The 17,786-nt window shown below is 40.8% G+C and overlaps 1 pseudogene across 1 annotated transcript; it reads left to right on the forward strand.

Moving 5' to 3' along the window:
* Positions 1-9,921: 9,921 nt before the first annotated feature.
* On the forward strand, positions 9,922-10,960 carry LOC103277064 (annotated as a pseudogene). Its single transcript, XR_002481340.1, has one exon. The product of XR_002481340.1 is annotated as a eukaryotic translation initiation factor 4E-binding protein 2 pseudogene (transcript).
* Positions 10,961-17,786: the final 6,826 nt, after the last annotated feature.

Genomic DNA, 17,786 nt, shown 5'->3' on the forward strand with positions numbered 1-17,786 from the left:
TCTAGTCACCCTGTCCGCGATGAGTTCTGAACAGCTGAGGTCCCCGTACGGGCCACCACTTGTCGCTCACCCCTGACCAGCAGGAAGGAGGCAACAACAACGTGTTCTTCTCAAAGCGGTTTATTCAGCCTTTACACCATGCCAGCTTCTTCTTCTTTCTTCTTCTAGCTTCTTCTCTTCTTCTAGCTTCTTCTTCTCTTTCTTCTTCTTCTTCTTCTTCTTTCTTCTTCTTCTCCTTCTTCCCCGTTGTCCCGTACTTATATCCCTTGGTCTCCACCCACAAGTCCCGTACCAGCGTGTCAGCAGTTCATAGGCTCTGCAGCGTTGCACTTGCGCGGTGCGCAGTGAAGGAGGGCCCGGCGGTATATCATGCGCCTAATCATGGGACTTGGCAGAGGTCCCAGGCGCCATCTTGGCTCAGGCTGCGCTCTCCACAACTTATCTCTTGACTTTTGATGATAGCCATCCTAACAGGTGTGAGGTGATATCTCATTGTGGTTTTAATATGCATATCTCTGATAAAAAGGGAAGTTGAGTGCCTTTTCATGTACCTGTTAGCTGCTTCTATGTCTTCTCTGAATGCATATCTATTTAGGTACTTTGTCCATTTTTAAATGACATCATCATTATTATTATTATTTTGCTGTTCAGTTGTATGAGTTTCTTATAGATTTTGGATATTAAAACCTTCCCAGATACATGGTGTCCAAATATGTTCTTCCATTCTGCAGGTTTCCTTTTAATTTGCTTGATTGTTTTCATTGCTGTGCAAATGCTGTGCAAATGCTGCTTGATGTAGTTTCACTTAATTTTTGCTTATGTTTCTTGTGCTTTGGTGTCATATCCAAAAAATCATCACCAAGGTCAATGTCAGGCATCATTTCTCAATGTTTTTCTCAAAGAGTCTTACATATTCAGGTCTTACATTTAAGACTTTTATACATGTTGAGTTAATTTTTGTGTTAACTGATTTTATTTAATTTTATTTCTTTGCTTGTGGAAATCTAGTTTTTCAAACATTGGACATTTATTGAGCAGACTATCCTTTGTTCACTGTATATTCTTGGTGTACTTGTTAAATATTTCTGGGGTTTTTATTCTTCTCCATTGATCTGCATATGTTTTTTTGTGCCGGCACTGCACTGTTTTGGTTATTGTAGCTTTGCAATATAATTTGAAATCAGAAAGTGTGATGCCTTCAGTTTTGTTCTTCTCTCTCTTCATTGTTTTGGCTAGTCAGTGTCTTGTTGTTCCAAATTCAATTTTAGGATTGTTTTATCTATTTCTATAAAAAGTGTGATTGGAATATTAATAGAAATGGCATCAAATCTACAGATCGTGCTGGGTTGCACAGACATTATAACAATATTAATTCTTCCCACCCATGAACATGAAATATCATTCCATGTATTGTGTCTCCTTCAATCTCTTGAAGCAATGTCTTATGGTGTTCAGTATATGGAGCTTTCACCCCCTCAGTTAAATTAATTCTTAAATACCTTATTGTCTTGGATGCAATTGTAAATGGAATTATTTTCTTAATTTCTTTTTCAGACATTTTGTTGTTAATATACAAAATGCATCTGATTTTTTTTTTTTTTTTTTGAGTTGGAGTTTCACTCTGTTACCCAGGCTGGAGTGCAGTCACTTGCTCACGGCCACCCCAGTGTCAAACTGCTGGCCCCAGCCAATCCTTCCTCCTCAGCCTTCCAAGTAGCCAGAACTACAGGCATGCACTACCATGCCTGCCTAATATTTTTTTTTATTGTAGAGATGAGGTCTCGCCAAGTTGCCCAGGCTGGTCTTGAACCTGCAGGCTCATGCAATCCACTGACCTTGACCTCCCAAAGTGCTGGGATTACAGGCTGAGCCACTGAGCCTGGTCACCTAATTTTTTAATGTTGATTTTTTATCCCGTAACTTCATTAAATGAGGTGGTAAGTTTTGTGTGTATGTTTGAAGTTCTAACAGTTTTGTGTGTGTGTCTGTGTGTGTAAAGTCTTAAGGGTTTTCTATATATAAGGTCATGTTATCTGCAGAGATAATTTTTCTTCTCCATTTATATTTTAGGTTCTTTTCTTTGTCTAATTGCTCTCCTAGGATTTCCAATATTATTTTAATTAAAAGTAATGAGTGATCACATTTGTCCTGATATTAGAGGAAAAGCTTTCAGATTTTAACTGTTGAGTATGAGATTACCTGAAGACTTGTCGAACATGGTCTATATTGTGTTGAGGTACATTTCTTCTGTACTTAATTTGTTGCGAGTTTTTAAATCATGAAAGAGGTTAGTTTTTATTCAGATGATTTTTCCACATCTAATGAAATGATCATATGATTTCTACTTTTAATTGCATTTATGTTATGTATCATATTTACCTATTTGCAGATGTTGAACAATCCTTGCATCCCAGGGAAATATTCCACTTGATCATGATGTGTGATTCTTTCAATGTGCTGCTGAAATCAGTTTGCTAGTATTTTGTTCAGATATTATGCAGCTATGTTCATCAGGTATATTAACCTATAACTTTCTTTTTTAAGATGTTCTTATCTGGCTTCAGTGTCAGGGGACTGCTTGAGAGGGGCCTGATTTTTGTGCCCCAGTGGGGGAGTGGTCTTAAACAGGAGGGGGAACATCCATCATCACTGGTAAGAAGGCTGAAAAGACAGCAGCAGATGTGGGGATCGCAGAGGAATGATGATGCAGTTGTCACCTGAGTCCTTTTTTCAGAGTGAAAGATAATTAATCACCTAAAGGCAAGGAATATGGAAAGATTGGATGGATGTGAGGCAAAGGGGGAAAGTGAGAACTAGCCCCTAAGTGTAAGAGTGATATGACCTGGGAAATGTCATTTGGATAGTGGAGGGTTAGGGGCTACTGAGGTCATCAACTTGAGAGAGATTTAGTATTGGGGCAGCAACAGGAGGGTGTATAACTGACTAGAATGAAATGCAATAATGTCTCTCTGATGTGAGGATTATGGGCTATTTTAAATATGTAATAGATCATTTTAAACATTTCTGCCATGAGCCCATATTACACTACAATAATAAAAAACTATATTTAAACATTAAAATGGGAAGAAAGATGAGTAGAAATTAGATAATTTATCAATTCACAGAGCACAGAAAACACTTGAGAGAATAAAACTAGTTACCTCTTTCCCAACACAACCCTTGTCCTGACACACACCGAACACACATGCTCTGATCTGAGAGGGTCTTAGAAAGTCTGTTCTAACCTAAATACCTTCCCACAGGGTGATACCATGCTTAGGGGTAGGATTTGGCCTCCATAATTCTCCATTAGAGTAGTTGGTGCCCTAGAAAAGAAAATCATCATCATGGTGCTCTATCATTGAAAAGCTTCCCCATTGCAGGTCTTTCTGCCGTGAATCTTCCTTCACTTTTTCTCGCTAATAAACTTTGTTTTAATACTTAAAAAAAGAAAGAAAATCATCATCATTGCCATCCTGATCCTTGTCATCATCATCAACATAATCCTTGTCAGTTTTGCTATCATCATCATTAATGCCACTGAGTTGTAATGAATGTGATTAGCAATTGTGTTAAATCTCTATTGCTCTTTGGATAAAATGTCTATTATCACAGAACTGAGTCCTACAGAGCTTTAAGCATTTTGCTCCTCATCACAACTGCTCTGAGTGGCTTTAGGTCCTTCTGATTCTGAGATCCAACTCCTTTAACTCTAGAGTATTTTGCTCTTCCAAGGAAAGGACACAGTTATTGTTTATTATTCATTCCCAAACCTTGGTCTAGGTGCTTCATATTGATGATCTTGTATCATTGTATATAGCTCAGTTCAGGCCCTACAAGGCTGAATGGACTAACAGTATCAGTGAATTCCCATTTTGGTCCACCCAGGTGACTTAACTATTGGTTGCAAATTCTTGTGAGAAGGATTTTTCATTTTATTCACCCATATACAGAGTGTGTGTTTGTGTGCAACTTAATGTGGTCTCTAGTTAGACTTCTTACTTCGAGCTGAGGATCCTTGATTGATCAAAAGTATATGCAAACTTAGGAGGATGGTTTAGGCATCTTTGTATTCTTCCCCTCCCACTAACTGTAGGGAGTGCTTGGTATCCTTCACATGAGCACCCAGGGGCTCTCCCTTCCTAAATCTCTAGTCCTCTTTCCTTATCTACCCACAATTGAAAGGTTCTGACTTTGCTTTGCTGCTGCATCTAGTGCTTGCAAAGAGGGAGGCAATTCCTGGCTTCTCATGTGTCTCACAGAAGACACTTTCAAGACAAATATCTTCCATAGATTGATATAGATTGTCATTCACAGTGTAGCACTGTTTGACTGTTGTGGAGAAAGTTTCATCCCCAATGAGTGAAGGTAGGTATAAAGAAGGTGTTAAAGGGCAAAGAACCATGCTACCTTGACAGCTTGCAAGAATTGAAGGTATATTGCCTCAGTTTATTGGTAGACAAATCAAAGTTTAGAAATGATATATACTATGCCCAAACCACACAATAGTGGTAATGGCCGAGGTAGAATCAGACCAGTATTACTCCAAAACCCACGTTCTCTTCACACTCAATCTCTTATGACCTGAAGTCATTGGCAGCAACCATTGAAGAGGCTTCATGTGTGTAGAGGTGTCCGGGCTTTCCTTATAGAACTGGCTTTAGATCAGCAATCTAGTTGACAGAAAGAGTGGCTAAGGCACTTATCTTGAAGGTGCATTTGTTGAGAATGTATGTACTATTTTCTAAGAAAATTTTCTTATTTGTGGTAGCTTGGGGAAGCTAATAGAGATTATGGGAGGGAATAAAGCCTCTTAATACATCCTTTTCCATCTAAACTGTGTTCATGGATTCCTTTGCCAAATAAGTTTACTGCATTTCCACTGAAGTTAGAGAGTAAGTTTCAAAGAAGGAGACTGTTTACTTACCCAGGGATTGGAACTCCCAACAGGTCCCCCTCACATGAGATTGGCAAAACCAAAGGCAAGGAACTGGAAATGGTAAGCCTCCACGCTTGGCTTTGGGGCAATGAACTTAGGGAACCTTTTTTCACCTACCATGTTCCTATACTCTATGGAGGCAAGGAACATTTCCCCCTTATTTTGAAAGCATGGTCATTTCTCACAATCACTCTTTGATACATTTAAGATGGTTTTTGCATTTAACATAGCATTTCAGCTGATTTTAGTGAGAGGATTTATCCATATATTATATTCTACCTTCTACAGATATGGAAAAATCAGAGAAAAATAGCTCAGGAAAAAGATTATTAGCCCTAGAATAAATGGCCAGAATCTCAGTCTAAAAGCATAATGTGGACAGAATCTACGAAATGTTTTATGAGAATAATGGATGGTTTGAGTAGATAAACTATACACACACAAGAAACTTGAAAACATATTTAAGGACATAGAAAGATAAATGTGTTACATTGCCATCTTCCTCCCATTCCCATTCCCTAGTCATTGAAGTCAACTACTAAGAAACTGTGAGTTAGAAATTTATCATTTCTTTCCTGAAAATGAAATCTACACATTAAAATTCAATAAAAGATCTCAAATGCAGACTTGGAGAAATTATCTGCAAATCAAATAATTGATGAAGCATTTGTATCCAGAATATATGAAGAGTTGTATAACTCAACCATAAAACAAACAACTCTATTAAAAATGGGCAAGAAATCTGAACAAACACCTCACCGAGGAAGATTTACAGTTGATAAGCACATGAAAAGATGCTTAACATCATTTATCACTAGAGAAATGCTTTTCAGTAAGAGGACATCAGTCTAATTTTAATAAAACCCAAATAAACTTTGCAGTTTAGTTAATAATAATGTATCAATATTGCTTCATTTGCTGTGGCAAATGTACCATAGTAATGTGAAGTGTTGACAGAAGAGGAATCTGAGTGTGAGATGTACGGCAACTTTGTGAATATTCTTAAATTTAAAACTATTTTCTTGTACACTGTGGGTAGAAAAGTACATTGGAATGGACATTATGGAAAACAGAATGGACATTTCTCAAAAGCTAAAAACAAAACTACCATATGATCCAGCAATCCTTCTTCGGGGCATATATCCAAAGAAAATGTAATCAGTATCTCAAGGATATATCTGTACCCCTATGTTTATTGCAATATTAATCACAGTAGCCAGGACATAGAAACAACTTAAGTATTTGTTGACAGATGAATGTTGACAAATACTGTGTGTTTTAGTCTGCTTTGTGCTGGTGTAACAGAATACCACACTCTGGGTAATTTATAATAAACTTAAACAAGAAGACAGAGCCTCCATGATCTAATCACCTCTTAAAGCTCCCACCCCCTTATAATGTTACAATGGCAACATTGTCACCTTCAAAGTACTCACCTTTTGGAGCAATACAAGATGCTTTTTCCACTGCTCAAAACAGTTTTTGAACTCATCGGTTTGGGTGCCTTTTAGGGCTTCCGCCCCACCCCTCACCCCCTCCACATCAGCAAAAAGTTTCTCTTTAGGACTATTTTCATCTGGGGAAACAAAAAGAGTCTCTCTGGTCTGGTCAACGCAGGTGAATAGGGAGGGTAGGGCAAGAGAATTATGCTGTCTATGGTTAAAAACTTCCAATCACAGCATTGTGTCAGCAGATCGTTCATGTAAATAACCCATCAAGAAATAGGCAGCCGGGCTTGATGGCTCAGCCTGTAATCCCGCCCCTTTGGGAGGCTGAGGTGAGTGGATTGCCTGAGCCCGCGGGTTTGAGACCCACCTGGGCAGCGAGACCTCATCTCTACAATAAATCAAAAAAATCAGCCGGGCGTGGTAGCGCATGCCTGTAATTCCAGCTACTTGGAAGGCTGAGGTGGAAGGATCACCGGAGACCAGCAGGTCGAGGCTGTGGTGACCGGGAGCGGCCACTGCACTCCAGTCTGGGCGACAGAGTGAGACTCCAACTCAAAAAAAAAAAAAAAAAAAAAATATATATATATATATGTATATATATATATATATATATATATATATATATATATATATATGTATGTTTGTTTCTCAAAGGCACCAGTCTTCCCCTCAATTGTGGGAGAGGCTCTGACATTATTGCTACTGGGTTAGAATTTCTAAATACCAGTGACTCAAGATTAGTGACGTCCCAGAAGACCTATCAGTTTTTATACCTGTAAATGTCAAGTAGCATCTACTGCCTTGGTTAGGGAAGCATCCTCTCAGGCCTCCAAGAGATATGGGTAGGAGATTGTAAAGGAGGTTGCAGATAAAGGATATATTTAAACATCCCCATCTCTCTGAGCTGCTTTCAGACACCTTCCTCTGCAAAGTAACTGTGACATAGATTTAATTGATAATAAGGTGGTGGTTTTCACAAACTGTTGTATACAGCAAAATCTGGAGACTTGATTTTTAAAAATTCAGGCCTGTTATCCCAGCCCTTTGGGAGACCTAGGTGGGTAAATCACTTGAGGCCAGAATTCAAGACCAACCTGGACAATATGGTGAGACCCCATTTCTAAAAAATAAAAAAATTAGCCAAGTGTGGTGATGTGCACCTGCATTCCCAGCTACTAGGGAGGCAGAGGTAGGAGTATTGCTTGAGCCCAGGAATTCCAGGTTGCAGTGAGCTGTGATAGCACCACAGTACTCCAATCTGGTCAATAGAACCAGATCCTGTTTCACTTAAAAAAAAAAAAAATATTAAGGGCTCAAGTGTATTAAACTAAGATAGTACATGTATGTGGGCCTCTGTAGTTTCACCAAAATTTTCAGATGATTTTGAAACATACCATATATTGAAAACCACTGCTCTGAGCCACTGATCTTTACATTGACTGCTGATGGTAATCACCTGGGGAGTTTTTCCATGCTACTGGTACCTGGAATCCAAGTCTGGTGAATCAGATTGTATTGGTTTGAGGTGTGACCTGGGTTTGGGACTATTTAATATCTCCCAGGTGATTTAAAGTACAGACAAGTGTGGGAAATGCTGTTTTAGGCCACAGTTGAATTCAGGTTTTAATTAGTTAACCCAGCAGACAATGTCACTCTTAGGGGCTCAAAACAATACTTTTAGTCTGAGATACTGGGTGAGAGAACCCATATCAATGGATCCAAGTCAATCATGTCTCATTTCTCCCTGTGTCAATAATGCAAGGAGGGAGCTGGGGGACAAATACCTCCAATCAGTGCTCCTCCATCCCTGTCTGCCGTCATGAAGGCCTCATCAGCCAAACCCAGCTGGAAGCGAGACAGGAAGGTTGCCTGTGAAGGTCAGGCAGGACACACCACAGTTTCCAGGACATGGAACTGGGAGGGCTCATGGAGTGTGGATCCGGCGGGGAAAGAGAGGACACCTGCATATCTGCCCTGTGCATTGCACTCCAAATTATACTGGACATCCTAGCAATCAGGCAATAGAAAATATAAACTATATGAATAAAGGAGACATGCAAAATTATTAGATAAAAACTATTTTAAACATTTGTGTTTATACATACCACAATTAATGCTTAAAAATGCAATAAAGACAGAAATACCATAAACATGAGCATAACATTTCAAATCCTCGGAATAAATCTATCAAAAGATACACAAATATAAACAGCAACGCTTTATTCAAGAGTATTTAAGAGAAACATTTCTTATTCATGAATTATAAGTCTCATTGTAGCTAATTTGTCAGTGCTCTTCAAACCTGTTTGCAGAATGTAAACTCTGCCAATGACAGAAAAAACACTCTTAGTACCATATGTTCGCACTCATAAGCAGACCTTGAACAATTTCATAATACAATTAGAAAGGGATTGGCAGTAGTGGGAAACTGCGAGTGGAGGGAGGGTGGGATTAGCAGTTGAGGAAAACTGCTAGGGGAGAGAGGGACACACCTCATCAACTAGGGTACCTACATAATCAACATTTGTATACCTCACCCTGAATTGTACCCCACATCTTTAAAATAAAAATAAATAAATAAATAAACACTCGCAGTGAAAATGCAAAGCATGTAGACTTACCTCATCTATTAGAGACATACAGGGGTGCCAAAAAAGGGTATACACATTTTAAGAGATATTCGCTGGGGGAAGATGGCAGCCAAGCCAGTCAGACTATGCGAGTCCCCGTGTGAGTGAGTGAGTGTATGGAAAACTTTGTGTATGTGCTGGGGAGCAAGTGGGCGTGTGAGTGGTTGATTGAGTGAGAGCTAGGGAGCTAACGGCCAGGGCTCTCCTGGTGCAGCAGCTGGTGCCACAGCGTCTGGGCTTGGACCCTAGCGATTCCCGGGATGCAGAAGCCGAGCATCATTTTCTTTCTTTTCTTTCTTCTTCTTTTTTTTTAAATCTACAAACCCGCCCTGGCAAGAAAACGCTGGGAGAGACTGTCTAAGTGGGGCTCGTGAGCACGTGGCCAGGCCCCTTGTGCAACAGCAGTTGCTGCAGCTTCTCCACTTTGTCCCTGGCTCTTCCCGGGTCGCAGAAACAGAGCACCGTTGTTTTTCCAAAATGGACAGAAGTTTTCCTTTGGAAAAGCAGCAAGGAAACATTATTGCCCCAGGCGCTCCCTTACCACTGAAGCAGGAAAGAGACTGCTCCAGGCTTTGCCTCATCACTTCAGCACCTTTCAGGGCGCTGGAAGGGGCTAAAGACAGAGTCCAGAGGCAAGTTCCCACGGAAGAGGACAAGAGAGACACCCACCACCATACTGAAGGCGGTGCAGGAAAGTTCTCCTATTTGCTCATCACAGACCAACAGCTCTGATCTCTGTGACGGGAGGATCAACTACTCAGGGCTTGATCGTGGCCCAAAGGGAATATCCTGAGAGCACAAACTTCAGAGGGACCTGACTAGTGCTGAGTTCCAGGCGTCCTACCCCTGCCCTGATCCAGCTGTGGGACAAAGGGTGTGGCTAGAAAAGGAGGAGGAGGCCGCTGCTGCTGCTGCTGAGGCTGCTGGCGGAGGCCGGAGGATCGGGCGGCGACGTCGGCGGCGGCTGAGAGGGCGGCGGCGGGAGCGGAGCGGGACGAGAGAGCGAGGGGAAGCGAGCGAGGAGCGAGCGGAGCGCGCCCTTCCGCCGGCGGGAGGAGCCAGAGCAGCCCGGGCCCCGCCGCCGCCGCCGCCTGCCCGCCGGACAAAGCCGAGAGCCCGCGCCTAGAGCCATGTCCTCGTCTGCCGGAAGCGGCCACCAGCCCCGCCAGAGCCGCGCCATTCCCACCCGCATCGTGCCCATCAGCGACGCCGCGCAGCTACCTCATGACTATTGCACCACGCCCGGGGGGACGCTCTTCTCCACCACGCCAGGAGGAACTCGAATCATTTATGATCGAAAGTTTCTGTTGCATCGGCGCAACTCTCCCATGGCTCAGACCCCGCCCTGCCATCTGCCCAATATCCCTGGAGTCACCAGTCCTGGCACCTTAATCGAAGACTCCAAAGTAGAAGTAAACAATTTGAACAATTTGAACAATCATGACAGGAAGCATGCAGTTGGGGATGATGCTCAGTTTGAGATGGACATCTGACTTTCCTGCAAAGATTTGAAGAAAAACAGCAAAGCTGACATCTATGTGAACCTGATTGGCCAACAGGATCAACAGCGAAGAGACAGAGCAGCAGTACTAGCAGCCCGCATTAGTCCCCAGTCCCCTCTTCCTCTGGGTGCCGAATGATGGGAAGATGAGCTCATCTGACCATTTCTTTTTCCTATTTCCTGTCCCCTGCCCAGTTAGTTGTACAGGTTAGATTGAAGGCCCTTGGTGTATTTCTGTAGTGCTAAGCAGCCCATAGAGGAAAACTCTGGCTTCTCTGGTTGTTTATTGTGAACCACCCCCTAGCCCCCTTAAATTTATCCCAAACGGATATCAGCTTATCAACAACTGCCTGGCTGGGAAGTCTAGGGAAGAGATACAGAGGTTTCATGGGTTCAGCATCACTCCTGCTTCTTAGCCTTTGTTTCTCCTCCCTGTATCTCACCTATGACGGTTCAGTGGTGTGAGAGTCTGGTTTGGGGTTTTAAAAATCATTAGGGGGAAATGATAAAAAGAGAGCTGCTTTTCCTTTTACCTTGAGGTGTTTGTCCTTAGGGACAGAGCACAGTTTGTGAAACTTTGGCAGCATTACCCTGTGGCACCATTTTGAAGTCTGCTTCCTTTCTTTCCTCTGGGAGGAATGTCTTCTATCTTTGGTATTACAGTTCCTCTTCTCATTCCTTTACTTAACTCTTTTGTGCAGATCTTTTAAACTCTTTGCATCAGAAGGGAACCCTCAGTAGCCAGCCTTGTTCTTCTGCCATTCTACCTGTTTGCATCTTGATGCTAGCAGAATCCTCTTGTACTTGGAGATACCCAGGTGATTTTGTGTGCTCCCACAGCAGGTCCATACCAAGTAAGAGAGGCACTTTGGCCTCCACTTGATGGTTGAGGCCTGATTATAGTATTCTGCCAGATGATATCTAAGAATGAGCTCTGAAGAGCATTGACCCATTGAGTACCCAGTCTCAGTAGTAGGTGTTTTTAAGTCCAGTGAGCATTGTGATATTTGTTCTCAGACTGCAGTTTCTTATGTTTTGAGTTTGAAGTTGATTTCAGAATGTTCTTAGAAAAGAACTACATTTCTTTTCCATTATGGATCTGCTTTGTTTGGCTGCTGGGATACGATAGATAAGCATGGGCTTTAAAATGTGTTCCTTCCAGTTTTCTTGCCTTTCCCATTCCACTCTGAATTTTCCCCCTGCTTCCCTCCCTTCCTCTCTTTCTCCCTCTCTCTCTGTCTCCCTTCCTTTTTCTCTGCCAGGCCATTTTTCAAATTTACATCAAAGATACCTCAAGTGTTGGTATCTAAAAATATCTGTCACCCCTTTTATCTGAGGAGTGACCTTTTATTTTTAAGATGACTACAGACCTATTTTTAGATATGTTTTCAATACAATCTTGAACCACAACTTTGTAAGTAAACATTCCCCAGTGTTAGGAAGGTGAGAAATGTCCATAAGCAAGTCTGCTGTTCTGTGTCACCATCCTTTGTCACTCCCAGTCCCTTAGGAGCTCTTTTCTTCTCCCCTGAGTTTTGGGTGTGCATGTTTGGAGCTTGTAGTGGGTGGTTTGTAAAACTGGACCATTCTGCCTTGCTAGGGGTTGTTCATGAAAGCCTCATGCTTTTCCCTTACTCTTTCCTTTTGCATTCACCCTTCTCACCCACTCTCCTGGGACTCTTGACTGACACAGTAATCCCTGGAGAGTGACTCCCCTCTTAGAAAGACTAAAGCATCCATTCCCTCATAAAAAGACAAGTAATGTAACCACTGGTGTCCTGGGAATTTCTGGTAGAATTTGGTGCCCTGAAACCTCTTATTAAGAGATCAGATCCCAGGGTGAGAGTAGCAGGACAATTGGCCAAGAAAGAAAGCTATTTGTTTTTCTTTTGAACTATGGAAAGACCCTGTTTGTGAATACATTTTAGGAAGAAGAGAGGAAGGATGTCTGTGGAACTTTGTTCTGTTTTCTGCAACAAAATGTGAATAGTTCAAAGAGCGAAACCTTTTGTGATGGTTAATGTCTCTCAGGAATAAGCTGGATCTCCAATGTTTTGGGGGATGCTTTGAGTCTCAAAAATTGATAATCAGAAAAGTATTTTTTGTTTGTTTGTTTATGTACCCCTGTTCTGATTTTTAATTTAACTCCAAATTTGTTTTATGTACTCTTGGAAAATAAAAAAAAAGAAAGAAAAGGAGGAGGAAGAACTCCAAAGAGATCAGTGGTGAGTCCAGGGCTGACCCAAACCCCCTCCTGCCCAGCAATCCTCTGAACGTTAGACCCACACTGCTGGGCCACAACTGAGAGGGACAAACCCAGGCAGAGCCTGGATGTCAGTCGCAATAGGAGAGCTCCATTCCAGGACAGGAATGGCTATGGCACCCCATTGAGAGTACATACCTGGGGATGAGACAGTCCCGTACCTCCCCAAACTGAGATCTCCTTGATCATACTAGAGTGGGAGGAGAAGCCTGCAGCCCCACCCACTTCAACTGCCCCTCCTCCTTCCCTGCTTCATTTCCTGAGTGAAAGAGGTGACTCTGCAGTCAAGACTTGATTAGAGGAATAATTACAGAGTCTGTCACAAGAGGGTAGGGTTTTTGTTTGTTTGTTTTTGTTTTTGTTTTCTAGGTTTTCAATTATTTTTTAATTTAAAAAATTTATTTGACTATTTGCTTGTTAGTTCATCTATTTTTGAGATTTTTTTCTCAGTGAATGAATGTGTATGTGAGGGTTTGATGTGCATCCCCGCAAAAAATTTTTTAATTTTTCTTTTTTCTGTTTCTTTTTGTTTTTGCGTGTATGTGAATGATTGGAGTGTTCATCTTTTGATTTTGTTGTAGTTGTTGGTTTTTGTTCTTTTGTTCTGCTGGATCTTTTTTATATTCATTTTTTATAGTTTAAGGGGAATATCAATAGATGTGTGAGGGTTCAACCTGAATCCCTTTTTCTTCCTTCAGTCTTTCTGTTTTTCTTCTCTATTCACTTTGTGCTAGGCATGTGTGTGTGTGTTTAGTTGTCTTGAGGGTCTTTTTGTTGCTGATTGTTTTGTTTTGCTTTGTTGTTATTCCAGTTTGTTTTGGAGTGTGTGTGTATGTGTTCAATTGCTTTTGCAATGGTTTCTGCTTTGCATCGTCATATAGAGTGGTAGTGGGGGTGAATCTCAGGGAACACATACCAAAATAAGTGAACATTTTAACTTGCAAGTGGTATCTGATTCCAAGTGCCCCATCTCCCACTTAATTTGAATTTTGAAAACTACAAGAGACAGCAAAGCTTCCAATCTACCATTCTATGTCAAAATAGAATAAATCCAGGACCTTGATCAGGGAAGAATACAGGTCTGAGCAAACATCAGGAGGGAAGGCCTCTGCCACTGATACTGAAAAACAGAACTAAAGAGAAAAACAAGACATCTGTCACAAATGAGGAAAACCCAAAGAAAGACCTCAGGCAATTTCAAGCGTACCAAATAAAAAACTCCTGAAAAATCAGACCTTGGTGCCCAAACAATGGAAGTAACCAAAGTCTGTTTCCAGAATACAATAGGGATTAGGGAATGGTTGGAAAGAGTGAATAGGACTCAAGAAAGACAAGATGCAACACTGAAAAAACTTGTAACAGAGACTTTGGCAATAAAAAATTTCATCCAGGAAATAAATAACAAGATGACAAGCATGGAAAGCAGAGTTAATCTAGCTGGAGAAAGAATCTCAGAACTTGAAGACCAGAACATGGAATTAACCCAATCTGTAAAAAACATAGAAAGAAGACTCAGAAAGAAAGAACGAAGCCTACAAGAGATGTGTGATTATATCAAGAGGCCAAACCTATACCTGGTTGGTATCCCAGAAGAAGAAAGGGAAATGGAGAACAATTTGAAGCAAGTATTCCAGCAAGTAATCCAAGAAAACTTTTCCCATCTCACCAGAGATGTGACCAGACAAGCACAAGAGATACAGAGAACCCCCACAAGACATCAAATGAGAAGACCAAACTCTAGACACATAGTAATTTACTTACATAAAGCAGACACAAAAGAAAAAAACCCTAAAAGCAACAAGAGAGAAAGGTCACACCACCCACCAGGGAAAACTAATCAGAAAGGCAGCAGACCTATCAGCAGAAACACTACAAGCAAGAAGGGACTGGAGTCCTATATTCAAAGTACTCAAAGATAAACAATTTAAACCAAGAATTTCTAATCCAGCCAAGCTCAGCTTCATCGTGATGGAGAGTTAAAATCCTTCCCAGACATCCAATCCCTAAGAGATTATGCAGCTTTGAGACCAGCTCTACAGGAGATGCTTAAAAAGGTATTAAGCACAGGAGATGGAAGAAAAAGAGTGACCACACACTTTCCAAGAGAAGAACAGAGCACAGAATCAGCAGAGAATACAGCATAACAAGAAACTTGAAAACACACACATACATTAACTCAAAAGCCAAAGTAAAACAAGCAAACAAAGGAAAAGCTTTATAAGAACCTCATGTAGGGATAAACTATCATATTTCAATAATGAGCCCCAATGTGAATGGACTAAATGCACCACTGAAAAGACACAGAATGGCAGACTGGGTAAAAAGAACATGATTTAATTATTTCATGCATCCAGGAAACTAATCTCACTTCAAGGGATAAACACAGACTCAAAGTTAAAGGTGGGAAAATGAGTTTCCAGGCAAATGGATCACAAAAGAAGGCAGGAGTTGTGATCTTAATATTAGACAAAACAACCTTTAAACTATCAAAATTTTAAAAGTGCAAAAGGACACTACATAATGATAAAAGGTTCAATCCATCAACAAGAAATATTCATCCTAAACATATACAACCCAACACAGGAGCACCAGCATTTATAAAACAACTACTAAGTAAACTAAAACAAGATATTGACTCTAACACTATTATAGCAGGGGACTTGAATACCCCACTGACAGGCCTAGACAGATCATCGGCAAAAAATCAACAAGGAGATCTAGAACCTAAACTTGACACTTGACCAAATGGACTTAATAGATACCTGCAGATTATTCCCCCCAACAACCACAGAATATACATTCTACTCATCACCACATGGAACATACTCCAAGATTGATCACATTCTTGGCCATAAATCAAGCATAAACAAATTCCATAAGGTTGAAATTTTGCTGTACACATTCTAAGACCACAGTGGAATAAAAATAAATATCAATATCAATGCCAGCATTTCCCTAAAGCCCACAAAGACATGGACACTAAATAGCATGATACTGAAATAACTACTAGGTCAACACTGAAATCAAAGCAGAAGCTGAAAGATTCCTGGAAACAAATGAAAATGAAGAAACATCTTACCAAAACCTCTTGGATTCTATGAAATCAGTTTTAAGAGGGAAATTTATATCTCCATGAGCACACATCAAGAAAATGGAAAGATCATAAGTTGAGAGCCTAACAAATCACCTAAGGGAGCTGGAAAGAGAAGACCACCAAACCCCCAATTTTAGCAGAAGAATCCAAATCACAAAAATAAGAACACAAATGTGGGACACAGAAGACAAAAATATCATAGAAAACATCAACCAAAAAAAAACTGTTTCTTTGAAAGAAATAACAAGATTGATTGGCCCCTAGCCAGAATGACCAAGAAAAAGAGAGAAAAGCCCAAATAAACACAATTAGAAATACGAAAGATCAAATCACAACTGACCCCAAAGAAATACAAAAGATTATCAGAAGTTACTATGTATACCTGTATGGAAACAAACTTGATAGCCTAAATGAAATGGAGGACTTTCTGACATCATACAACCTCCCCAGGTTGAAACAAGAAGACATTGAGACACTAAATAGACCAATAACAACCCAGGAAATTGACTCTGTCATATGAAAACTACCTACCAAAAAAATACATAAGTATTCAGTGGAATGGTACAAATAACAAAGAGGAACACTCCACAGACACCTGTAAGTACTTAGCAAACATACATTTGGGCTAAAATAAGATCTCATGAGAATACGTACAGCATGATCCCATTCTTAGGAATAATTCAAAATTTATATAAAGTTTGAGAGAATCTATATTGTTTTAGAGATGCATACATAGGAATAAAGCTGAAAGAAAGGGCTAGACAGGGTGACTATGAAATAAGGAGGAGGGTTAACACAGGATAGCAAGGAAATTGTTATTTCTATGGGAATTGGTAAGGAAACTCATTTTTTTGTTTTTCCTCACTTTCATTTCTTTTGTTCATGGATCTTCCTATTAAGATAATTTGTCTAAATGTAAATATAATTTAAGGAATTCTCTTTTGATTGTAAACCTGGTAAAAAGTAATATTAGCTACTTAGGTATAATTGGAAACATTGACCTTTATTTACAAAAGAGACAGTCTCCCACTAATCAGAGAAGAGACCATGAATTGGAATTGGAACTCAGAGTTGTCATCATCCTGTACTTACACTCATGTTCCCATCCATGAAACAAGAATTCATTAGTCAGATGATCACCTGCTGGACTGTGAACAGAAAAGGTGACTTAGAGGCTGGGCCAGTGCAGAATGCATTTTGGAAAAGATGGCTGAGGTGCAGTAGTGTCGTGCATTTTCTGGGAGCAGCACTGACAGCAGTCCTAGCACATGATCTAGTGTCCAGTGTTAGCAGAGGTGTGAGCAGTGGTATCCTACAAGGGTGCTTCCAACAAGGTACCTACCTAGGGTAGACTGTGGATTCTGCTCCTGCTATGTAGCCCCAAGCTTGGTTTTGTGGCCTTCCTCACAATCAAGTTTGCACTCAGGACCATATGCACAATTTCATCTGTAAATCAGAAAAATCTGGCTTCAAGGAATTAGTGAGATTTCAGTCCTGGGGAAGTTTTGGGTGCAGCATTCAAAGACATTCTTTGTGTAGAGAGGAGAGCAACTTCCTGGATCTTCCACCTGGCTCGGTCTTGTGGTAGAGTGATGTAGATTCTCAACTTCACATCTCCGGTTGATAAGATATACCCTCTCTTTTTTTTCTGAGGGAAAACTCTATAACACAGTGTTTGAAAACCCATCCTGGGTACTCTTTCATCACTGACCTTAGTGGTTCCCAATTTAGCTGAGCACTAGGATTTCTGGGGCTGAGAAAATACTCAGTAGGCCTCTTGCAAGAACCATGGTGGCTCAGCCTGTAATCCCGCGTTTTGGGAGGCTGAAGTTAGTGGATTGCCTGAGTTCGCGGGTTCGAGACCCACCTGGGCAACTTGGCGAGACCTCATCTCTACAATAAATCAAAAAT

The sequence above is a fragment of the Carlito syrichta genome, unplaced genomic scaffold (genome assembly GCF_000164805.1).
Source record: "Carlito syrichta isolate Samal-C Ts95f unplaced genomic scaffold, Tarsius_syrichta-2.0.1 Scaffold316474, whole genome shotgun sequence".
In the NCBI taxonomy this organism is placed as follows: Eukaryota; Metazoa; Chordata; class Mammalia; order Primates; family Tarsiidae; genus Carlito; species Carlito syrichta.